Source organism: Ambystoma mexicanum, chromosome 10, assembly GCF_040938575.1.
Source record: "Ambystoma mexicanum isolate Mex_15411 chromosome 10, UKY_AmexF1_1, whole genome shotgun sequence".
Taxonomy (NCBI): Eukaryota; Metazoa; Chordata; class Amphibia; order Caudata; family Ambystomatidae; genus Ambystoma; species Ambystoma mexicanum.
The window spans coordinates 971603997-971630002 of NC_090932.1; positions in this window are offsets into that span (position 1 = coordinate 971603997).

Consider the following 26006-nt stretch of genomic DNA (forward strand, 5'->3'; position numbering starts at 1 on the left):
AAGTTCAATGGCGCGTTAGTCCAGTTTTAATATCACAGAAGATGCAGCTTTTTACACTTTTCCTGCACTGACTGAAAATACTGTTAATAAATAGAACAACACATTACCTTTCGCAGACTTGTTTGTCAGAGGGTGCAAAGTGAAAGGATGCGTAAGGAGAAAGCCACAGAACAGTTTATTCTCATAATTAAGAAAAAAAGACATTTTTTTAAATGTTTAATTTATTGTGGGATACAGTTTGTCATACACGTTCCACACATCTAGAAAAACTATTAAATGTTACCTATTAAGACAATGTTAAAATACATAATTCCTTCATGTATAATAAAAACATAATTTCTTCATGTACAGTAAAAACAAGGGTGAGACCACGGTAGAAATACACAAATCTAAACTCAAAGAGCAAATTCATCAGTTAAGTGCAAATTTAGGAATCTTATCGCAACAATACAGATCGTGGTACTAGAGTCACAGAGCAAACGTTGCCAAAAAAACATTTGCAATGTTTCGTCATTATTTAAGCCAAATTTACCAAACACTAAGGAGTGTATCGAAGTCTATAAATAAGTGCTTCAATGTTTCTACCAAACCTTTAAAAAACGACACATTCTGTCTTGTTTCAGTATTTTTAGACTTGCGACAATCACATCATTACTAGGAAAAAGATTTAACTTCAGTCTAATCATCATGGTTCTATATTTTTTTAAGGTTGCTTATATAAAAAAGATTGCAGTATGTTAAAATGTTCTATATCAAATTTGAAATGTTTAAAAACCTTAATATCTTTGAGCAGATCCCTGTTAATAACCCAATCTTATCAACATTTGTTTTCTTCTTTCTAAGAGGGTGGTATGTCAGTTCCTCCTCTGATGAACCTGCGTCTTGCAATGTAGACATACACCAATCTCGCCATGATGTTAACACCTTAGACAATGTATCCTTAATAATGCCCTTGAAAGCAGTGTATACGGATCCAGTTGGTGTAGCCAGAAAACCTCCATATAATTGTAAGCAATTCCAAGTTAAACGAGCTTAGAGAGACAAGATGCCCAAAAGGTTTCTGAATGCAGGTAGGGGGACTTCTTGGGGGAGGCTCAATACTTTTCTTTCCAGATTTTGGCCTTGACTTTAGTCCAGTAATCAGGAATTGGATACGTGTCTGCTCCATAAATTAACTTAGGATTTATTTTATGTTGTTAAAAAAAGCATTTAAAACGTAATTGGCCAAAGGAACAGTATGTCTGGAAGGTGGATCTGGAAACTACTGTCTTGTCTAAAAGACCATAAAACTCCTGGGAGCAGGAAACTTATAATGGTTTGAAAATAGTAGACATGTTTATCTGAAAGTTTAATTTAACATAAAATAAAGGAAAAACAAATCATTTTCACATTTAACTGTTCAGTTAAGCCCAGGCAGTATTAAAGTGGTCCGTGGTAGTTTCTTGAAATGACTGATGTTATTTTAAAAGGCGTATTGAAATGCAAGGTTTAAAAGCACATAGTTACGAAACAGAGTCAGTATTGCATTTTCCTCACAGAGTCTCAAAATGTGTTCTGCAGCCTCTGTGTAGAGTCAGGATATTGTAGTGATTTCAGAGCAGCTGCTAAAAGGTTTCCTGTCTGGTCTACAATGTGACACTCCCATACCCATGGCATAATTATGGCAGTGTAGGTACAAACGGTGGTAATACAGTGATAATACCACTGCTGCTGCATTACTGCCATTACTGCACCACTGCACTATGGGTCTGGCGGCATTGTGAAAGAGTACCGCCATCACGTATCAGTAAAAATCAGGGAAATTACTGCCAGCAGTAGTTCTGCCAAAATCCCCATGGTATTTTACGGTAAATCCGCTGGACAAAGAGGTGATAACTGTAATTTAATTTGGCTGCAAAACTGTGTATTTACTGCCAAATTGCCACCAAACTAGTGATGTGGCCCAATGTGTTATTATACTCCTGACTCTCAGTGGAGATGGGTAGTTGTGCTGTGTCATCATTTCAAGAACTGCAAACAAATCACTTGCAATGGCAAAGTCAACTGTTTTGGCTTTTGTGTAGGATTTGGATAGGCATAATCCAGGCACTACCATAAATTGGCAACAGCTGGAGATTGGTATTAGCGTGAAGGATTGCCAACTGGCAAGGGCGCATAAGCTCTGCTCTTTTAAAATGTGCATTAATCAATAAGGTGATGAAGGTAATTATGTCTCACAAATGGGGATTTGCTAATCAGACTCCCCTTTCAGCAAGCTCCATGCCAAAAGCATAGTGACACATGTGCCCGCTGCATCAGTCTCCTGAGTAGCAGCACCTGCTCTCTAGTGGCACAGAGCAGGTTCAAAAGCCAAAGATGCCCAGTCTGACAGCTGCTGTGACAGCAAAGTCACTGCACCAAAGGGGCTGCATTGAAGGTGTGCACCTCTGTTCTAAAACAACATAATTATGAACTCTCTCATGGTGGCAGTTTCATCTATGAACATAAGCCATGCCTGAGCTGGGGTATGGACTCTGAAGGTTCCAATAATTATTAAAGTCACATCTGGTTCATAGGATACCATTGTCAGCCCTGTAAACTCAGACAGCTCTGGGAGGCTGCGTGGAGTCGAGGCTCCTTCCATCCTGCATTCCAGTGAATGAGACAGTAGAGCAGGATGCCTGCCTATCCTGACTCTTTAGGAGAGAAGGTAACACCCTCTTGCCAGACCTGGGATCTCCCGGCAGGAGACAAAGGAGATCCTGGCATCAATGAGCTAGGTACATGGCAAAAAGGCAGTCTCACACTAGGGGGTTGGACAAAAGAGAGCCAATGAAGTTGCATGCTGAAAAGGGGTGAGCTTGGTACAGCCAGGGAACACTTGACAGTCGGGAGAAGTGCTCCTCCATCTTACTTTCTGTGTGCTTGTCTCTCTTTCTGTAGCCTCCACTTCTTTCTGAGCAAAGCATTCTGGTTATGGCCTCAGAAGGCAAAGGGCACTTGTTGAAAGGATGTTGTTTTGACTCCTTAAAACAGGCTAGCTTTCAAACAATCCTCTGTGACTCTTTGCCTATAAATGTGAACCTCTTTTGGGAGGGTTTGGTCTTTGCAAAGCTGTCTGCCATTGAGATGAAGGAGTGTTCCAAGGCAGAGGCAGATCTGCTTCCTACTCATTTCCAGGGCACAGTGGGGAGATGCTTCCTGAGGTCCAGGACATGCACTCTGCTCCAAACCTCCCTAGGCTTGGAGAGCAGGACCTGAAATGACTCACCATGTCCTTGAGCCCTTGGAGTGGTTCTCACAGCACCTGAAGAGCCAAAACAGCCAGCATCCTTGTTCTACTGCATCGGACCACATTCAAACCATGTTCACTACACTGAAAGCAGCATTTGGCACTTGATCGAACTTCAAACCACTGTTGTTTTGTATCCATCAAACCAGCTTGAGGATGCATCGTGCCAGCAGGGCAAGTCACCTGCTGTGGAAAAACTCAAATTGCCATTCTTCAAACCCTCCATGGGATAACCAAGGACACCACAATGAACCGATGGACCTCGACTTGAACTACAGGTGCATCGCATCACTTGTTGACCCGCACCAGCAGTTACCAATGTCTCAAAATGACTTGACACTCGAACCAACCCTGGTGAGCCATCAAAACTGCTTGACCTGAATGCGGAATTCGAACTGCACCAAGCTCCCTCACCGAAGTAACTAGTTGCAAGCTCACCGCTTGAACAAACACAACTCGCCACACCTGAACCTGGTTCGACACACCCCACAATTCAGCTCGAAGCCTGGTTCATCGCCGTCAAACCACTGCCCATTGGAATAAGGTCAACTTTTGCAACCCTAGAGACCAGTTTGTTGTCTTTTCTTCTTCAACAACATATCCTTTTTTTTTAACTATTGTTGCATTTCTTGTCATCTCTCCACTTAACAAAGTATTCAGTGCATTTATCTGTATTCTTTTGCAGGTGTGGATTTGTAATAGTTATTTGTACAATTGATTTGTTTAGTAAAGTAATTATATTTTCATAGAACTTTGATTGGACATTTTTTTATTTTGGAATGGTTATACTTTGCAGTCTGGATTGCTACACAGTGGCTGTCTTACCTTTATGAGTGTGTTCATTGTTTGTTTGTAGAAGAGTTGCGGCTGAATAGGTGATTTAGCCATTTCTCATCCTTGTACTCTGGTATAGCAGAGAGTACCTGGACATATGATATCGATGCCAAATACACAGGTCAAAACTATTGGCTTTCCCCGTGATTATTTTTAAGCAGCTGTGTAAGGAACAGAAGCAATCAATAATAAACTTTATTCGGGTAACAATATCCATAAAAGTAGAAAACGCAAATATAAATCACAGTTATATATAAAGGTCATACATTAAAACATTAGAATACAGCCAAAGAACAGACGGCACGACACACCTTTTACCTATAAATCAATTAGCTGGAGGAACAATTTAAAAAAATTAAATTTCATTACACCAGGACCTCATTTTACAGCTGCAATTAAGTCATTTATTTTCAGGTGACTGCCTAGAAATAACACGGACAGGCCTTATACAACACTCAGCCTGCAAGACCTAGCTCAAAGAGCTGTCAGGAGTGTTTTCTTTGGGTGGAGAGGGGCAGATAGCGGGTAGGAATGGCCATATACCTTAGCATGGTCAATGAGTGTATAAACAAAACACACACACAAAAAAACATCCTCCAGGCTGTATTACACCCTCCTCAAATACTATGTCGTGCTACGTGAATACCAATGAACGTTCATAGGTGGCACTAATAGCCAAAACTTAACATACTAGAAGCCTGAGTCACAAAACCTTTTATGAGACAAGTGAAGGGATGGGCAAGCTCTCCCGCATGCACATCTACAGTCAGCACTTTCAGCACCCATGTGGGTGCTAGAATCTATGAGTATTATTACCAGGCATGTCTGAAGGGGACTGCCTGTGGATCATTTGCATTAGTGCGCGGCCAACAAGAAATGCCAATCCTGTGTATCGAATGCCATCTCAGAATAGGGCAGCTAAAACAAACGCCTCCTCTGTGCTTATTTCATCAACAGATTATCTGTGAATCTGGTCCTACTTATTAGTATTCCGCCGATCATCTATGTAAAAGTGCTGCTATGTATGGAAAGCAGATCCACTGAAACCCCCATATAGGACAAGCTAGTTTTGAAACGTTTTTAGAATAAGAAGCACAAAGGACAAAGTTGAACGCCGTGTTAGTCCAGTTTTAAAATCACAAGAGATGCAGTTTTTTAAACCTTTTATTGGACTAATTGAAAATGCTATGCAGGGATGGAACAAAGCATTAGCGTACAAAGTCCCACACACTTCTTTGCCACACTGCACCATCTGACGAAGTAGCTGTGGGGCTTCGTAAGCTAATGCGCTGTTCCTTCTCTGCATGGGTTTTTCAGTTAATCCAATGAAAGGTATCAACACCTAGAATACCAAGAACACACTCGATGTTTGCATTAACCTGGATTGGACCCCTCCAGGAGGCTTGTTTAAAGCCAGCTATGTGAATAGGAGGTTCTTTCATCTGCACAGACAGGGGCACACCATCCCACCCACAACCACCCCTCAGCCCCCTCCGTTAGATGTCTGAAGATTGAGAATCTTGAACTCATTAAATGGCTGGATGATATTTCTCAGGGCACAGTCCCATTCTGTTCTCCTGTTCCTTCCCCCTCGGGGCTCGATAGCTCAGGATAAATACAAATAATCAAAAAGGCGAAGGTCTGCTGGTGAACTCAAAGTCTGCTGGTCAGCTGCAAGTGTGATGGACAGGGCCAAAACTTCCGACGAGTGCAATCTGCCCACCCGCCTCTTTGTCTACTATAGGGTCGGGTTTCCAGATCCACATATTACTTCCTCTGCTCTGGTGTGTCTCTCTGCAGCTACACCTTCCCAGAGCAGTGCACCCGGGAGAGGCTTCTATTTTCTTAGCTAAATGCGAACAGCTGAATGAAAGGGGGCCTGTTTTACTGCTGTTAATATGTCTCGTTGTTTGACCAGCTGAAACTCATACAGGACTGTTTATATGTTAAACCTGTTGCACACTCCAGTTGTCCCTTTCCGAATGCCTACGGGACCCAATGGCATGCTATGCTTAGTAGACATGTGTGTAAAAGAATACAGGCTGGTTGTGAAATAATAACAGAGAAATATATACATTAACTTTTCAGCCTGTAATAAAGGTGATCTGTTAACTGGAGAATTTCCTTTGGAAGCAAGGGATAAACTACCGTTTAATAATAATGGCAACTAAAAAACAATGGCCCCATCAGATGCTCATGCGCCGGTGCGTAGAGCCGCTCGCCTCGGGACTCGAGTGTGGACAGAAGGGGGCCACCTCTCTCGCCCGTAGTGCACCGCATGTTCGTGGGGAACCTGGTGCTAAATCATTCGTAGATTACCTGATTCTGGGTCAGGGTTTCGCAAGTAGCGGAGCAGCTACCTCGCTGCGATATATTGAATGTCATCCTCTGGATAACCTACCGTTTAATAATATTGGCAACTTAAAACCAATGGCCCCATTAGATGCCCATACCCAGTTTCAAGATGAAAGTAGATATTTCTCAACAGTAGTTCAGTAGGGACCCCAAAATACGACATGCCAGCATCTGGAGCCAGCAGAAACCATTCGTAAAGTATCAAGGAAATATTGTAAGGACATTGTCGAAGAGGTCATTTTATATGAGTGAGTGCAGATATACAAGGATTTAACACAAGAGGCAGGTCTGTATCAGCATCTCTCAGTAGAGGTAGATCACAGCAGTGCATGGCAAGAGTCATTAAAGCTACGTTGCCATGGTGTGCTGGGTGAAGGGGCATGGCACGAGCAAACCCTTCAATGTCAAATCTTCCTTGTGGTTCTTTCACCCAAAGTGAGTGACAACAGAAAGATGCGTAGCGGAACCCAACTCACTTACCTGAATACAGACCACAATTATGTGGCATTGCCACCCCAGGGTCATTCACAGCATGCCCATGCCTCTGGCCATCAGGCATGTCCGCAGGAGGGCATAATGTGCAGCGGAGGAATGGGAGTTGGCATGACCTGGCCAGGAGGGATAGTGGTCATTGCCTAAATCAGAAAAAAACTGTGGGAAAAGTGGCAGTAGTGGTTACTTCATCTTTACCTGCTACTTTTACCATTTCAGGGGATTGTGGTGTATTTCGTTGGTGAATAGCAGTCTTTCCATGTCCTGTATTCTTACAGATCCACCTTAAAAATCCAACAAAATAATTGCCAGAATGAGATTTACGCGATTGTAGTAATTCGGTGGATTTCTTTGGAATAGGAATGAATTTACCACATGGTAAAAGCAAACGGATGGGGTAGGAGTCTGCTCTAATTTAAATACCCCACGCAGTGATTAATTGAAGCACTGACACATTTTCCAAAACATGGTGGAAGAGAAAAGAGTAAATGTGAATGTTCCTGTTTTTTTTTATTTTTCACATTATCACTCCAATTTGAAATGAAGAAAAATGCAGAGCGGACCTTTTGCACTTCAGTGCAAACATTCACGGTCACCTCCAGTGCAATTGAGGATTCCCCTCAAAGTAAGTAGGAAGAGCACAAAAGAGAAGGCGAGCAGACTGAAATTAATTAAGTTATGAGTACCTGCCGGTCAGGCCATTTCTGTTGCTGAAGGCTTGCAGACCTGTGTTTTGGGCTCAAGCACAGTGAGGGAACTTAACGTGCTGTTCAGGCAGGCTGCCTGGCTGAACAGCACGCCTCACGTGGTTCTGCTGCTCTGTGAGCATTCCCCCAAGATGGGCACCACAGCCTCCAGCTATTTTTGTTTACTTGGTTGCCTAGCAACCGCTCTTCATCATTTGGCCTATAGGCAGTGACTGTCACCAACATCGAGACGCACCTGTTATGCAGAGACCTCGAGGCTGTAAGTACCACTGAGACATTCCATAACTGCTGACACACAATTGCAGCTCGACTTCCCATGTCCTTAGTTGCCTAAGTTGCCCGACCCTACCAAAAGCACGCTGACAAACCCCCTCCCTCTTTCTTTACGACCAAAGTTCGCCAGCCGTAATCACTGGCGCTGCAATTAAGGAGACCACAGTGGCGCCTGTGCGCGAGAGAACTGAACTATCCCACAGCGGAGCACGGCCCCTTTCAAGGTGTATTGTTGAGTTGCCTTGTTCAAATCTTAGTAGCTTTACTACATGCGCATTGGCACTCTTAAACATGCATCTCCCCCTGTTCTAGATGTTTGCCTGGCTGATTGTGCAATAGCCCGGCCATCACCTAAATGCTAGTAACGTATCCCCGTCTCGGCAATTTTGCTCACAAACGTATCCTGTGTGCCCACCATGCATTTACGGCTCCCACTCCCTGATAGTGTGCGGTTAACGTGCCTGTGTTAAATGACACACCTTGTTGCGTAATTACTGTTAATCTGAAGTCTGAAGCACACACCGCCTAGCCTGATGTGATGTTCGGTTAACCGGTTATTTATAAGCGTATACAACATAGTGGTCACCTGTGATGATGTGTGTGCCCCCACCCCTACCCCCTGGTCGTCCGTGATGATGTGTGTCCCCCCACCCCCACCCCCTGGTCGTCCGTGATGATGTGTGCTACCTACTGAGAAGGCCCATTCTTGTGGGTTCTTGTTGACATTAGCACCCGTGAGAGAAAAGATGCAGGTTTCGGGTGCCAATGGAGTTTAAAAAAAAAGACCCCAAACTGTGGTGTCAGGAAATGTAGTCTGGGGTGGGAGCGGGACTCGGGAGCGGGGAGGGCAAGTGACACATAGTGAAAAGGGAACTTAGTTGGACAGCGGAGGCTGGTAAATAAATAGGTGTTTGACTGTACGGCATCTCTGCGTCTTATGTTGCCTGGAACATTGCATTGGCTGCCCCATCACAGGAGGTCCCTGCGAGGGTAGACCATAACTTTTTTGCGACGAGGCGGCCCACGCGAGGGCACTGACGACAGGCCGGTGACATCCGTGGTGCCAGCCGATCACAAGTTAGTACGTATCCGGGTGCAGCGGTGCCTCTGCATGTCCCACATGGCGCAAGCATACAGTCCCAACATTGAACCCATGCGGGAGGATGGCACACATACTTGGTGGCGCAGCGGTGACTGGAAGCCAAAGGGGAGACCCGGGCCATGGCAAAGGAGCAGTGCTCGTGCCTACACATAGGTGGCCACCATCCCAGATGTTGAGGCTGACTGGCGCAACAAATGACTCACCCGCAGAGGACAAACATGGATACGTTCTGGTACACGCCAGTGCCAGTACCACCCCAGTCATAGTCCCTTGGGGACAGCAGGAGTATGGTCGAGACACCTCACATTCTGAGCCCACGAAGATCGATTCAAACAGCTAACATGTCCGACCTGGACATTTGAGCCACCACTCCACAAACCCTGATTCAACAAAGGTTGGGAATCCCTTGCAGTACAATTGCCAGGGACATTTGATGTGTCTGACACCAGCAATATGGGACCGAGGTGGGCTAGGTGGCTAAGAGACTTTGATTTATATATGGGTGCCATAGGATCCTTGGAAGATGACAGGCAACAATGCTTACTAAAACTAGCAGCGGGTCCTGCCAGGAGAGACATCACTGATGAGCTGCCATCCGATTCCATTGACACCATCCAAGGCCTTAAAACTGTGCTAGCCACCTATTTCATGCCACATACCAACATGGAATGTGAAAGACACCTGTTCCACACCAGTAAGCAAATGGAAGGGGAATCCAGGGACACTTTCCTCATGAGACAATGCATCAAAATGAAACACTGTGACTTTAATACCTATTCCAAGACAGAGGCATTGAGATCCCAGATCATAGCCGGTTGTGAGTCTTATAATTTCAGGAGAAAACTACTACCAAAAGCCTGAACATTGGAGAAATACTAATACTAGCGAGAACCGAACTAGCAATAGAGCCCCAGGTGGAGGCGTTTTGCAATCTGAGGTGATTGCAGTCACACCCTGAACCCATACAGAAATTACAAGGGACGGCAAAGCCTCAAGGAGAACCATTTTGCTAAAGATATGGCTATGGGTTCCCCAATGATGGCACATGCCCTGAAATTGGAGAGAGACGTTCCGCATCTGGGTAGGAGAACCATTTCAAGTTGGTATGTAGGATGGCCAGAGGGGCAGCAAAAGACGATGATGGAGGCACCGTCATCAGGTCCGGGATGAAAACACCAACTACCACATCAGAGGCATCTCAAATCGCAGCCCAAATACATGGAAAACTGAGGAAAGGGAAAAGACATGATCATGAGTCTGGTGATGACAAGCAAAGGAAAGACCAGAGACAGGACAAACAGGCCAGAGAGAGACGTTGATACCGAAACGTATCATTGCATCCAGACCATCTCTCAAGATGACATATTAGATATTTGGTGGAATAACCACCATCTGACATCGAACCAAGCTCCTCTGAAGAAGAACAAAGACGAAAAGGGTACCTATATGCGTTGGCAAATAAACACGTGACTGAACACAGCCCTATACTAGTGATGTACCTCAATGAGAGGCAGACTGAATATATCATAGACAATGGTGCTACAGTGAAAGTGATCAGTGAACATGTATACAATAAACTTCCTCATGCACCCAGATTGCACTCGTCAGGAGTGGACATATACCCATATGGGTCTAATACTCCACTAAGGTGCTTGGGGCAGTATGAAGCAAAATGCAGATACAAAACACAGGAGAAGACCAACCCAGTCCTTGTGGTCTCCTCTCCACAGAAGGCGGGTGCATCTTCAGCTTTAAGACTGCTGTGGACATGGGTATCATCCAATTTCTATACAAACTGTTGGTTCACAAGGACTTTGACACTGTGGACAAGATTGATCAACTTCACCCCTCACTATTCAAAGGCATTTGAAAACAGCAAAACAAACAGATCTGGCTCCACATTCATGAGGATGTTCAGCCGGTGACTTAGCACTATAGGGGCATCCTCATCAATATCCAACAAAAAGTCGAGGAAGAACTTCATAAGTTACTAGAGCAGGACATAATAGAGCTAGCAGTGGGTCCCACAACCTGGGTATCGCCCATTGTACCTGTCCCAAAGAAAGGCTCAGATGCCATCCGATTGTGTGTGGACATGCAAAGGCCTAATCAGGCCATCAAGAGGGAATGACATTTTGCCCCTCGTATCACCGACATGGTTCACCTCTTGAATGGGGCTTGGGTGTTTTCAAAACTAGACCTGAACAAGAGTTACCATCCGTTAGTCCTAAGCCCTGAGAGACGGTATATCACCACGTTTGTAACTCATCTGGACCTCTATAGATACAAACAGCTTAGCTTTGGAGTTTCCTCAGCAGCAGGAATTTTTCAAGCAGAAATCCACAATATCCTAAAGCACATTCTGAACTGCATAAATCACAGTAACAATATTTTGGTCTTCAGTACAAATGCTGAAAAAACACAATGCCACGCTCTCTAGAGTATGCATGGCACTAGAAGTGGCCAACCTCACACTGAATAGAGAAAAATGCGACTTTAGAAAAGGAACACTTTGTTTTTTTGGACACATTTTCTCTGAGATGGGCATGACTCCTGATCCCGAAAAGGTGTATGCACTCTATGAGACACCACCACCAACAAACATCTCAGAACTGAGATGATTCCTAGGACTGGCAAGTTATTGCACTCGATACATCAAGGCCTTTGCCACCATCAGTGCACCACTGAGGGCCCTCACCAAAGAACTCGGCTAAGAACACCCTGTTGGAGGTGGGAGACATAGTAGTAGTGAAACAACCCAGAACCAGCAAACACAATGCTGTGTATCACGAAGACCCCTTGATCATCTCAGCAAGGAAGGGTTCCATGATTACGGCCGTAGGAGACCAACGACAAGTGAGGAGAAATTCATCACACTTGAAGAGACTGTCAGGGAATATCCAGCAGAAGAGAATCATCGACCAGGAGTGGGAGGTCGCCTATTAGTCGGATAAATCCTATCATGGAGGTGGTGAGGACTCTGACGGTGCTGAGCAATGTGACCTGGTGATAGATGCCCAACCAGAGCAGTCTAAGGTGAGGTACCAGTGACCTCACGGGAACCTATGAGGTCTCAAAGAGTCATTGAAGAAATGGGATAATGAAATGATGCTACTGTTTAATTTGGAGGGGGGTGTGGTGTCGGGAGGTCTAGTCTGGGGTGGGACTCAGGGAGCGGGGAGAGGAAGTGATGCACAGGGAACGGGGAAGTTAGTTGTACATCGGAGGCTGGTGAATAAAGATGTATTTGACAGTACGCCATTTCCACTTCTTATGTTGCCTAAGCGTCTGCATTTGGCGGCCCCGTCATAGGAGTTCCCTGCGACGGTAGACCATAACAAAAATGTACATGATGTTGTGAGAGTCTGTGTCACCACGTCTAGAAACAGGAAGTCAGTTTTCAGTGAGCATTACAAAGCCATAATGAACACTAAAAACAGACGACTTCCATTTTAATATTAAATCAAACAAAAAACACTTTAGTACCTTTATTTGACCAACAACGTGCTAATTGGTATGGTGACTGTGTGGGCGTGGGGACGGAAGGTTAGCAGCGATGTTGGTAAGGGGGAGAACGTCCTCAGGCAGCTCTGAAAGTGGGAATTGTAGTGGAGAATCATGGCTAACTGCTGAGAGCCCACTCCATTCTGGTAATTCAAAAGGAATTACAGTGAGTGGGGGAAAACGATTTTGAAAGTGACTGGGGAGAAAGAAACAATGTTAGATGCTTAAAACGTATTGGACAGACAAGGAGCGAACAGAAGAAAGTGATGTTGGGGGATCTGTGTGAAAGACACTTTAGCAAACATGGCAGAAATGAATGTCAGGCCGGACTATTACATAAACACCCAAAAAGGGGATGCCTGAGTACAATGAACAGTTGTGATAGATTTCAGTCTTTGTGCATCTGGATGATTTGATTAGAAATATGTTTAAAGATAGCCACAGCTTCATTTCAGTAAAATCACAGGACAAGTGACCCAACACACGGTTTGAACCATGCTAATGGTAGAGGAATCTACCACCCAAATCTCTTGTGTAACCCAGCCAAGACATGGTCCATTGCCATATTATCAATTCTTATTGAAGCGTTTAGGCTGTATCATACCAAGCACAAATGACTGAAAAAAAACATAAAGGCATGGGGGCCCAATCACAGAGAAGTAACTCTGACTAATCCTTGACTTAAACCTGCAAAAAGTTATTCTCCTGGTTAAAAAGTCACAGGTAAGTCAATTACATATTGCAACTTTTTTTGTGAATCGCACACATATTTGTTTATAAATGATCAATAACCAGACTTTTTTTAAATTACAGAATGTGCACACCATTTGAAAAGAGAACTGACGGTGTCAAGATTGGAGTAGAAATTGCTACTCACAGCTGGCCTAGCACATCACATTTGTTGAATATAGTCTGGGCCTCTAGCAAAGTGTGTCCACTCTTTCTTGACTGTTCAATCATTGTGCACTGACCGGCGTGAAGGTATGATGATTACAGGTAGAGAACACTCTTTGCCTACGGGAGCCGCTTTATGCAGCAAGGCCTGCCTCTCTGTAGTTATCTGCATAATTTCTTGTACAACTATATTGTTAACACAACTTTACCCATACTTCTCACTTGTAGCAATATTGAGAACATTCACAGTTAACCAATTTATAAACATTTAAAACAATAAAAACGATTTCAAATAATTTAAACAGGTGTATATATTGCAGTAAGATCACTTTTACTTGGTGTAAAAGTTCTGGTTCAGATAGATTTTGTTTTTTAATGAACTGGATATTAACCTGATATACTATGCACATTCCTGTGCTTTAAGTGGGATTCAAAATGGGGGCGGGGTTCAGGGAGGCTAAAATTCATCCAAGCAATATTTGGGTGTGCATCATAAGAAATGTTTGTTGTGGCCTAAGGAGTGTAAGTAATAGCAGAACATTTTTGAGAAATCTGGCCCATGTAACTAAAGGAGTGTTTTAACAGACACAGGGCCTCATTACATGGATGGCGGTGGACCGAGGTGCTCTCTGAGTGAGCACAGGCGGGGACAAAATACAGGTGGTACAATGCAGCAATTAATCTGTGTAAGACTTGGATGGTTAAGGCCATTGGTGAGGTAAACCATTTCATGAGCAGAAATAGTGTGAAGAATGAAATACAGGGAAAAGCCAACAAATGGGGAAAAGAATTAGAAATGCAGAACATTAAAGAACTTTCCTCACTCACACTATATTCGAAATATCGGCATGGTAAGTAAGGAGACATCTCCAGGTTAGTTTCACCCACCTGTAGAAACCATCTGTATACTTACCACTAAGGAAATACTCAAAATGGAAATATGGTGATACCATGTACAGATGTTAAATGGTTTATCAGGAGGATCTGATTCACTTCCTGTAAGTTTGTCCACGCTTTATAGAACTTTCTAAATTGCGGTTGAATCCTTTTCTGAAGACTAATGGAATAAGGACTTGTAATGCTGCAATGAGCTACATAATGAACTGTGAAGATAATGATGTTATACATAGCTTCGTAGAATTCCTTAAAGGAGCAAACTTTTTAATGTTAACTTACAACATTTTAAAGATTTTAACTAAGGATTCCTTTTTGAACTTGTTGATGTTGGTTTGTATGTAAATAGAGACATCTTAAATAAAGTTTTACTCATGTGATAGTGAGCATACAGTGTGACACCTGATTTTGAGGCGATACTGGGAGCCGGGAGAGACCATTCATTCCCGGTCAGGCATACTTTGGTGCAATAGTGAAGATGAACAAGAAGTGACCCAAACAATACAGTATCGCATTGCAAATAAAGGGAATGTCCAATCAAGGTTCTATACAAATATGCATGCTACGAGTACACTATGCTTTTGGCATGGAGTTGGCAACAGAGGGGGGCCTGGCTAGCAGATTACCTTTTGGAGAAGAAATCATCAGCATCAATATATGTACTAATAAAAAGCAAAAAGAGCCAGAGCTTTACACCCTTGGCAGATGCAATTCCTAAAATTCCTCCAGCCAAAACGGGTCAGACACACCCTTCTAAAGGACTGGTTAACCCTCCTGGCAAAAAAACCTACTAAGGCCATCTGCATTGGAGTGCTGCACCCTCGGTTTGTGTGGTATGTCCATGTTCAATCCCTGTAGTGATATGGCAAAACACAGTAACTTGGTGTTCTCTCCCTGCCTGACCATCAGCCATCTCATATGTCTGTGGACGGTTTGGACAGTGAAGTGAAGCCCACAAATGTTGGGTTTCAGATTTCATACCACCAAAAATACCACAAATGCCTCTTTCTCGAAGGTGTCACAGTTATGCTCTTGCTTGGTCAAGCGCCTACTCAGGTATGCACATGGTTGTCTACCCCTTCCAAGATCTTGCCAACACTGCACCCACAAGCGTCTTTCTGAATGATAAACTCTTGGCTACAATCTGGTATCTTCAGATCAGGGGCCTGGCACAGGCCATCCTTCAAGCTCCGGAAGGATGACTAACAGACAGTGGTTCAAGTGACCTTCTTCAGCAGTTTCTTCAATGTGGCATCATTTTAAGGGAAGGGTGAGTGTCCCATACCTCTTAATAAAAGGCCGGTAATAACCCATGAGGCTTAATAAGGCCCTTACTTGAGTCTTTGTGGTGGGTATACCCCAGTCCTTCACCACCTGGATTTTGGCTTGGCGAGTCTGTTCCTTACCGCCACCTACTTGGTAACCTAAGTAAGTCATAGTACCCTGTATTAACTGGCATTTGGACGCCTTGATAGTCATGCCAGCCTTCCACATGGCTCGAAGCACCTGTTGCAAGGGGATAAATGGTCTTTCCAGGTGCTGCTGAATACCACCACTTTATTTAAGAAGGCAGTGCTGAGGTCTTCCAGCCCTGCTAGGACCTGGTTCACCATCCTCTGGAAGCTGGCAGTGACATTCTTCAATCAGAAGGGCATCACCATGAACTGATAGTTCCCCTCCGGGATGGAGATTGTGACCTCTCTTTTGTGTGATCGGTCCGGCTGACTAGCCAGTACCCTGCCCAGAGGTCAAAGGTACTCATGAACTTGGTAGCACCTAACCGATCAATTACCTCATATGCTCGAGGGATGGGGCGTGCATCTGTCTTTGTGACAGAGTTGAGCCACCGATAATCCGTGTAAAGTGGACCTCAGTTTTCCCACCACTGGACATTTTAGGGACCAGTAACACTGGGCTATTGTAGGGGCTGTGGTAAAACTTGCTCACCCACAAGGCCAACATCTTGGAGACTTCCACCTTGATGGTGTATTTGACCTTGTCAGATATGGCTCTGTGTGCAATAGGTAAGGGAGGGGATCGGTCTCCTCCTCTGTCTCGTCATCCATGACCAGAGCCTTCATTATGTCATCCCGGCTGTAATGGAGTTTAAGCCGGTTGACATGGAAGACCTAATGCATCTGCCTCGGGGTCTTGGTGTCAATGAAGTAGTAAACCTCACTGATCTTTTGCAGCACCACATAGGGCACAGTCCAATTGTCATCCAAGGCACTGGGCTTGACAGGCTCCATGATCCAGACCACTGGTGGCTTTCTGGTCATGACAGTGCTTAACAAGCTCCTGCCTTGCCTTCAGTTTCTGGATGCTTTGTTCCCTGCTCTTGCCCATCTTGGATTGAAGGTCAAGCACATGGTCCAATATGTCGAGGGAAGGAGTTTGGGGATTGACCTCCCATCCTTCATGCATTAGACTTAGCAGATACTTAACGGGATGACCAAACAGATGCTCAAAGGGACTAAACCCAACACCGGTCTGTGGCACCTCCTGGTAAGGAAACCGGTGGAATGTCAGGAGAACATCCTACTTTCTCTCGAGGGGCTCTTCCAAGCTGCCTATCATATGCTTAAGGGTCTTATTGAGCCATTCAACAATCTCATTGTTTTGGGGGTAAAAGAATGTGGAGAATTTGTAGGTTACTCCACATTCATCCCACATTGCCTTTTCACATGCTAATATGACGTTGGGTCCCCTGTAAGAAATGACTTCTTTAGGGAATCCCACATGACAGAATATCCTGATGAGTGCCTTTGCAACCAAAGGGGCATTGATTATTCTCAGGGGAGCAACCTCAGGGTACCGGGTGGCATGATGAACCATAACGAAGATGTACTGATTTACCAAGGAGGTTTGCAGTTCTAAAGGGAACCACACTGCCCACACACATTCTCTCCAAAGGCCACCCAACCACAGGTTGTGTAATTAAGAGGACCTTAGTGGTGCTGCCAGCCTTGCCGGATGCTTAGCAAGTGTGGCAGGACCAAACATTTTTACCTTTGACCCCCATCTGGGGCCAGTTGAAATGAGCAGGCAGCCTGTCCGTAGTTTCCGTAATTCTGAGATAACCTGCCAATGAAATGTCATGAACCAAGCCCAAGACGAACCTTCTGTGGCACTCGGGAACCACCAAATGCATGCTGGCCCTCACCTGAGAAGTCTTGGGCTCACTGTACAGGAGACAGTTCTCCCAGTAGACCTTGAACATCGCCGGGGCTTCCTCTTCGGCCTGCTTCTCTGCCTGCTCAGGCAGATCTGTCAAAGATGTGCAAGTGCGCTGCACTTGGCAAACGTCTGCTTGGCTCAGGCCCGCAGCTTAAGAAAAGTCACTTAGCCTGGGAGACCAGTGAGGTCTGAAGCTACCAAGTACTTCACCTCAGGTTTGGGTCCTACGTTTGAAGGAAACCCTGTGGTCACTAAGTCGGGTTCCACCACAGCAGACACTTCAGTGGCCACTAGACCCTGTCTGGCAGGAGCAGGCGTGTATGTGAACTCTGGATCTGGACTATTGTCAGAGACAGTCTTATGCTGCAATCAGACAGAAGAGCCCCTGGACCATGGCTGCTACCCGAGCTGCTTCCTTGGCCCTCGATCTTGTGACCACAACAAACATTTCAGCATTAGGTCTATAATTACCTGAACAACTACCAGAATGCCATTTATTTTCAGTACACAAGGCAGAGAGGTTCCCCCCTTCCATCTGAACTACACATAGTCAGTGGGCATTGGGTGAGGCCATCACATCCACTGACTAGCGTGGGAGGACCAGGGATGGTCCTCTTTCACCCACTGTCAACCAACAGCAGTGATACTCGCAGCAGTATCACAAAATTCTGGGGCTTTGTGCCCATTAATGAACATGGGTCCTAAAAGATCTCTGTGTTAGTGGGATCCCGGGCCTCGGTGGAAGACCCAGAACCTTTCCAACTCAGGGATACTAGGGTGCATTTGGCCAACCCCAGGGCGAGTGGGAACTCATCATCTAAGCTAACCACATTGGCTATTTCCTAATCTTCCTTCTCCATGAGCATAGCACTAACTACAGCTGGCTTGGGTCTACCCTTGCAGGTGGGATCTCCCTTCCTATGTTTCCGATGTCTGCAGCTAAAGTAGCCTTAATGGGCTGGGAGTGCAGGTTCCCTAGTGCTAGAGGTTCCCTCATGTCTACTTTCTGCCGCTGCGGAGGTAGGTGAATGGAATCTACACTCTTATTTCGGGGGGTGAACGCTTTTCCTTACCTTCTTTAGATTCACTTTTCTCAACCCTTTTGTCATCTGGTTTGGATGCAATGGCCACTGCCTTTTTTGGGACGCAAGTAGCCACAAAGCAGTCAGCTGCCTTCTCATGCTCCTGAAGGTCTGTGTTAATCTTGTCCACTAAATGTTGGTGTAAATCCATCTCACATTGTTTAAGTATGCTCTCACATGCAATCAGATTAAACATGCCCATAAATGTGTCAACTTTGTTACCTGTGACCCAACCACTCAGATATTGCAGGGATTGATCCGTAAACCTTTTAGGTGAGCTTCTAAAACTCTTGAGGTATTGTTCGGGGGTCTTGCAGAACATCCTGAGGGCAGCAGGCTTCATTTTGGAGTAGATATGCCTCTCTTCAGGAGTCAGCATAATAATGATATCAGATTCAACCGTCGGCAGACAGCTTTTAATGGCCGCACCCCACAACTCTTCATAAACCCCTTGGAGGTGGAAAGATAACTCCAGCTTTTTGAACCAGTCGAAAATGTCATTCCCCTCCTCATGTGGTTGCACTAAGTCTATGGGAGGTGGTTCCTTAGGAACCACTGCTGGAGACACTTCCTTCCCCACTGGAAGACTTGGTGTCCTATTTCTGGGACTTGAGCTCCAACTTATGCAGCATCACATAGTCCTGTTGCTTTTGTTCCTCCATGGCCACCCTCCTCTCCTCTAGAGCATGTGAGCAATGAGTGCTGTGACTGTCTCTTGTGGCCTGTCTGGAACACACCCGGTGAGTGCAATCTGTATGAGGCTCTTGATCCTTGGAATACCACAGTGCATGCCCGGTGGAAGGAATTCTGAGAAGCGCGGTCACTGTCACTCGCCTCAGCTGTTTACATGTGCCTGAGGTGCAAAGGCAACAATGGTAGGGGATCCAGCTTGGTCCCTGGACAGCCCTCCATACCCCTATATTCCTAGAAAGCTTGCAGGATTTTCAGCAGTTCGGCTTTCTTAACCTTACTGTCATGAGAGATAACGATAATGATAATGTTGTGTTATTTATATAGCGCCTTAATCCAAAGCGCTTTACAGAGCACATATTTACATACAATAGCACCCAACCGAAATTGGTACTCATTTATCAACCTCGGAAGGATGAAAGGCTGAGTTGGCCTTGCCGGGATTCAAACCTGCGACCTGCAGATCTCACGCAGATCGCAGCAGCGAGTGCTCAACCCACGGAGCTATCTTATCTATACTATTTTATAATCCACTCTCGACAGAGGTTGTGAACGACACTTGCTGCCAAGGTCTGAACCATGCTCATGTCGAGTTCCATGGTGGTAAAAATACCATGGCAGTAAATACTAAGGTTAACTGCATAATTTTATTCTGGCTGGCTGAGCTGTAGGCACAGTCAAATCCCACCACTTCCACCAGTGTGATGAATTGTATTCCTTCTAGAAGGAACAGAAGGATGAGTAGGGGTAAAATTGGCCAACTCAGCCCTCTCACTTCAACAAACCAAAACGCAATGCAGCCATAAGTGTAAAACAGGGACCATCAAGAGATGTACCTCCTTCACCTTTTGTGGTAACGTGCGCTGAGGGAACGCTTTACTCTGAATGGTGTGTGAGGGTGGACCAGTAGTGACTCAAACAACACAGTATCACAGTACAAAATAAAGAGAATGTACAATCAAGGTTATATCAAAAGAAATTTACTTTATTTAAACACACCATCTGCATGTAGAACAAAAAGACAATACTATACACAAACCCACCCCAAATGTAGAACAGGGAAGATTTGACAGACTGGAGAAAGTAGCACTCTGAGTGTAGTTCCAAGGGTGGCAGGTAAGGTACTACTATAACAAGGATATCTTGTAGAAAACAGGCAAGATTGTGACCTAACCAGTCTTTAGAGTCCAAGTGGACCGTGAGGGCAGTTCAGTGTCAACAGTACCTGGATTCAGTTCTTGGTGCGAGCTGATCAGGCTCGTAGGATCATGTAGGCCTCAGAGGAAAGCGGGCATTGAGTAAGTGTGAATGCCGATGCTCTAGGTGGTAGAACAGCAGCTCTTCAGTGATGCAGGTCGGGGCAGTCCCTGGAATGCTTTGCGGTTGGCCAGGCCAAGTCAGTCTTTAGCCACTGGGAGGTGGGCGATGAGTGACACTCCAGCAGTTTGAGGTGGTGGTCGAATGGTGAACAATGGTGCATCGATATGTGATCAATGAGAAGGCAGTTCAAGGGATAGCTGGGCCGAGCCATGGTTAGAGCCCACAAGTGACTCTCTGGTGATTTGGGTTGGGTCCCATCATTGAGCCGTTTCTTCGGGCCTAACAGGTGATGTGCTCTGCTTTCCTCCCACCTTAGAGAACCCCAGCCCTTTTGCTGGACATAGGACTTTTTAATTTTAACTCCTGAGTGAGCAGGACCTTTGAACCCTCAGCTGCAGTACAGCACCTGTGGGTGACCATTTTGTCAAAATGGTCCCTGTCTGCTTTTTGCACCATTTTCTGTTTGTATTGTCTTTTTTGGCTTTTACACTGTACGTTCAGATAGGATTGAGCCCTTTGTGTGTTTTGCCGTCGTTGGCGGGCATCAGCCCTGAAGCCTGCCCCTGGCTCCAGTGTGTCTGGAAGGACAGGAAGTGAGGGAGGGTCCTTAAACTCCCCTGTCCTTTGTCTCTAAGTTTGCCTGAATGAAACCAGTCCTGAATGGCCGTCTGGCTGTCCGGGAAGGACAGCCACCCTGCTGGGTGATTGACAGCCTAGGGCTGTGAATGAGTGAGAATGATCTTAAAAGGTGACGTTCTTGGGACGATAGGCAGAGTCAACCACTGGAGAAACATCCAAAGAAGAAACCATGAAGAGAACCCTGCTGCAACTTGCTGGACCTTGAAATACCTGGTGAAGCCCTGCTGCTGTGCTGACCTCCTTTTTCAATTCGACAGAGAAGCTCCGGGCGGAACGACTTCTCCCCTTTGGATGGTGGGGCCAACTAGCCCCGAGACGAACTGCAATTTGGCGCAACCCCCAACTTGCTGTGCCTCTCCAGTGCTGCAGAATCCTAATGCCAGAGGTCAAGTGTCCATTATCGAGGGCAAAGTCTAAGCTGAAAAAATCCAGTGAAAGCTCCAGGAGCCTCCTAAGGACCCTCCAGAAACAGGAAATCATGATCCAGAGTCCCCTCACCAGAGCCCAGGACTGAGGAAGCAAGGCACGTCCAACCAGAGATATTCATTCTGCTTCAGTGCTGTTTGAAAGGCGCTAAAACCATGAAGAGCCGCTGAATCTAAGAAAAACTGTAGCTGATGAAGTCCTCTTCCAAGTATTGCTGCAGGAGCCCACTAGACATCCTCTCTCTTGAACCAACGACTGAGGCCCCGGAACAAGGGTCTGCTTAGCTGTAGCAAGGAGGAATCCAGTTGGAACACTTTCTTCAGACAAGAGGTACGGTGGGGGCTTGGGGTACTTGCCTTATTGCCATAAGTCATGCTTTCTCACTTAAGAAGTGCACTGGCTTAACGTTTGGAGTTGATCTAAGCTTCCCTTGAACAGGCTTAACAGCTTGTGTTCCTTCAGTGATTTTCTTGAACTATCTGACTTTGTGAAAGACTTTATCCAAGAGGATGTGCATCAGAACTACTGACTTGGCCTAATTGACTTTGGCTGTCCTGGCTCCTTAAAGGCACCCTTCTGTTCTACATCTATTGACTTTGGCATTGCTTGTCCCCTCATAGGTTGTAATTTGTTTTTATTGCTGGGAAAGGCTTACCTAGATTTCACTAGAGGATTCAAACTGTCTTTATGTTAGAAGAAAGTATCTTATAACCTTTCTATTTCCCTGACCCTTCCTTCCTGAAACCCAGAGTTTAAAAAGTATATTGTTGTGTAAGATAAATGCAACACTATCCTTGTTATTGAAGTCACTTCAGGGTATAGGAGAAATATATTACCATGTCCAAAGAGTATTCCCCACCTTTATTGACTTTGTAAAGTGATTCCAAAGTTTGCTTGACTGTTCCAAACAATTGCCCTTTATAATGAATTCTTGCCAAAAACTGACATGTAAATAAATGCATATTTGTAACTGAAACCTTGAGAGTGTAAGTGTTACTTGGTTACTTGTATTGACTGATTTAATCTGTACAGCTTTTTCTTACCACCAATTCTTACCTACCAGTTATGATCAACCCATAGGTGACACGCATTTACTGATCTCCTATATGTAGGTGTGACAACCTAGACCTGCTGCACACTATCTACCTCTGGTGATGCTGCATCAAAGCCACCTTCTGAGATGGAGGATGCAGTGGCTTCCTGCAAGGGTATATTGCCGGGCAGGCTAATGGGCTGAATTGTGCGCGTGTCTGATGGGCATTTTCATGGGCTGGCATATGGTTAGTTTGATGGAAAGGCTAATTGAATGGCTGATGGGCCGGCAGATGAACAGGTTGATTGGCTTCCTGCTAATCATCCATCAGGGCTGGTGCAATGTCAAAATGGCCCCTGTCTTCTTTTTGCACCATTTTCTGTTTGTGTTGTCTTTCTTGGCTTTGACGCTGTAAGTTCAGATAGGATTGTGCCCTTTGTGTATTTTGCCGCCGTTGGCGGGCATCAGCCCTGAAGCTTGCCCCTGGCTCCAGTGTGTCCTTTGTCTCTAAGTTTGCCTGAATGGAACCAGTCCTGATTGGCCGTCTGGCTGTCCGGGAAGGACAGCCACCCTGCTGGGTGATTCACAGCATAGGGCTGTGAATGAGTGAGAACAAGCTTAAAAGGTGACGTTCTTGGAACCAGAGACACCTAACAAAGAGGGTCTTGATCTATGTACTAGATGTGGGTTCGTTTGTTAAAAAATTGAAGTTTGAATTTGCTTAAAGGTGTATAACTGTTTATATGTTTATATGTACATTTGGTGGTCTTTATGTATCCGTGAGATACAGTTCAATTACGTACCTTGCTCTCTATTAGCCATTTGGCGACTAGCACTTAGCACTTTTTCTCAGTGGAAGCACTAGTCACTTTGTCAGTTATTTATGTTAGTTTTCACATGTCAGCTTTTATGTACATGTTTTTAACTTTGTATGCTTTTTTATTAAAGTTTTCATTATTAACTGTATCAATAATGAGGTCAGGTTGTATTTTCTTTAGACTTCCTTCCCTCACTGTCTCAAATTAATTTATAGTGTGATTTTTCCGAATAATCTAGTGATTTGTGTAAACACACCTATTTAAGGTGCGGGAGCCCCCCCCCTCCTTCTTTGTTCTCCTATAAGATATGTCAGGTTTGCTCCCGTGTAACCTATAACTATACCTGATTTCCCCCCAATTTATTCTAGTTATTTAGTACGGCCATCGGTCGTGGGAATATTCCTCCTCTTCCTCCTAGAAATCCTGTTAGATTGACAAGACATATATACTTTGTACTCAGTCCTCCTCTGTTAATTTTAGACATTATCCACATAACATAATGGCTGCAGACAAAGTGAAAAGTTATGATGACAAGTATGTATTGGAACTGCTCACACGAGCCACAGCATTAGATCCAGGCAATGGCAGCTCCCCTATCAACAATGTGAGTAATTGGGATGAGCTAGCCCAATTGAAAAACGATTTATCAGAACAGAATTACATGGTGTAATCATGACAGAGTACCTTAGAAATGGAACTCTACCTCAAGGCCTTGTGGTTCGTAATGCACCAAGGCTATTCTTAGACAAGTTGTCCATACAACAATGGAGTTACATTGCTAATAAATGTGGAAGAGATTGGATTATTCTGATCATTGATACGGCGAAGGAAATGACCGATAAATTTGCAGCAGAATTGTTGGCATTAGAAGATGAAATCAAGAAACTAGTTTCTATAGATATTTATAAGATAAGATTGGAAGAAATAAATAAAGAGATAGATGACTTCAAAGACTACACGACCCGTGATAGTGTTAGAAGGATGAAAAAAGATTTATTGAACTTTACTCATGAGAAAGCTTTCCTATACACTCAAGAAAATTATAAACCGAATCAACAACGAGACCAATCCACCCCTAGAGGACGCCGAGTTAGATTTGGCAACACCTGCTATCGCTCCAATGGCTCAAATGAAAATGTGGAAGAGGGTGAGGATGATTACTCCAACACAAGAGGTACACTAAGAGGCAGGAGACCGAGTGGCATGAGACGTGGGCAACCACAACGACCCCGGAGAGGAAGAGGGAATTCAAGATCAAACTCAAGTTTTTTAGAGCAGGACCAAATGAATTGGGACTTCGAGCCATGACACACAAGGAACAAGAGACCTTACTAGTGAACCTATCGTATTATAATCCTAATGAGGCAGAGAAACACATATTGGAAAAAGGCTTTAGTTTTGTCCCTATTAATCGGTATGATCCTTTTGGTAATAGAACAAACTTAGAAATGCTATTTAGGAAGATTCACCTGAAACAATTCTTCTCTATGAACACCTACACGGGTGAAACCAATGAAACAGTACGATGTCGACCTTCCAACTTCAATCCTCCTACCACCAGTCATACTCCAGAATCTATTGTGCTTAAAAAAAGAGTGATGAGTGACTTTGAAAACCTCGAAAAACTTGAGAAGGACACCGCCACACCCACCTTTCAGAACACCAGTAGAAGAGAGAGAGAGGCCATTCAAACCTTGAAATCGAATCCGGATATAGTTATCAGGAAAGCAGACAAAGGTGGAGCTATAGTGATTCTAAATAGACAAGATTCTATCACAGAATGTGAATGGCAACTTAGTGATACATTGTTCTGTGAACCACTTAAAGGAGACCCTACCAATAAACTACAATCTTTGATTAATCAGAATGTCACAAAAGCACAAGCAAGAGGGTGGATCTCTAAGCAAAAAGCAGAATACTTGGCACCTTCACACCCTAGCATCCCTAAATTCTATATTCTGCCTAAAATACATTAAACCCTTGTTAACCCTCCAGGTAGACCAATAGTGTCGGGCTGTGGCTCACATTCAGAACCACTCTCTAAATTCGCGGATCGATTCCTGAGCCCGTATGTGAGAGTAATGGCATCCTACATTAAAGATACAACAGAGGTAATCAGATTGGTGGAAGGATTTAAGGTTAATCCCAATGATTTACTTTTGACACTAGATGTGGTTTCATTGTATACAAAAATCCCCCAGGCAGCAACTTTGAGCATGGTAGAAGAGAAATTGATGTCCTCTAGAATCACAGGCAAAACACTGAACTCTTTTTTTGCTGGTGTAAAGAGATGGCACTATGTGAAAATTTCTTCTCTTTCAATAATTTATTTTAAAAACAAAAACATGGCACGGCTATGGGCTCTGCAGTAGCACCAACACTTGCAAACTTATATGTAGAAAGCATTGAAGTTCAAACCATCATGACTGACCTTAATCCATATAGACAATACATTGAACTATGGAACAGGTTTATCGATGATATCTTTGTGATCT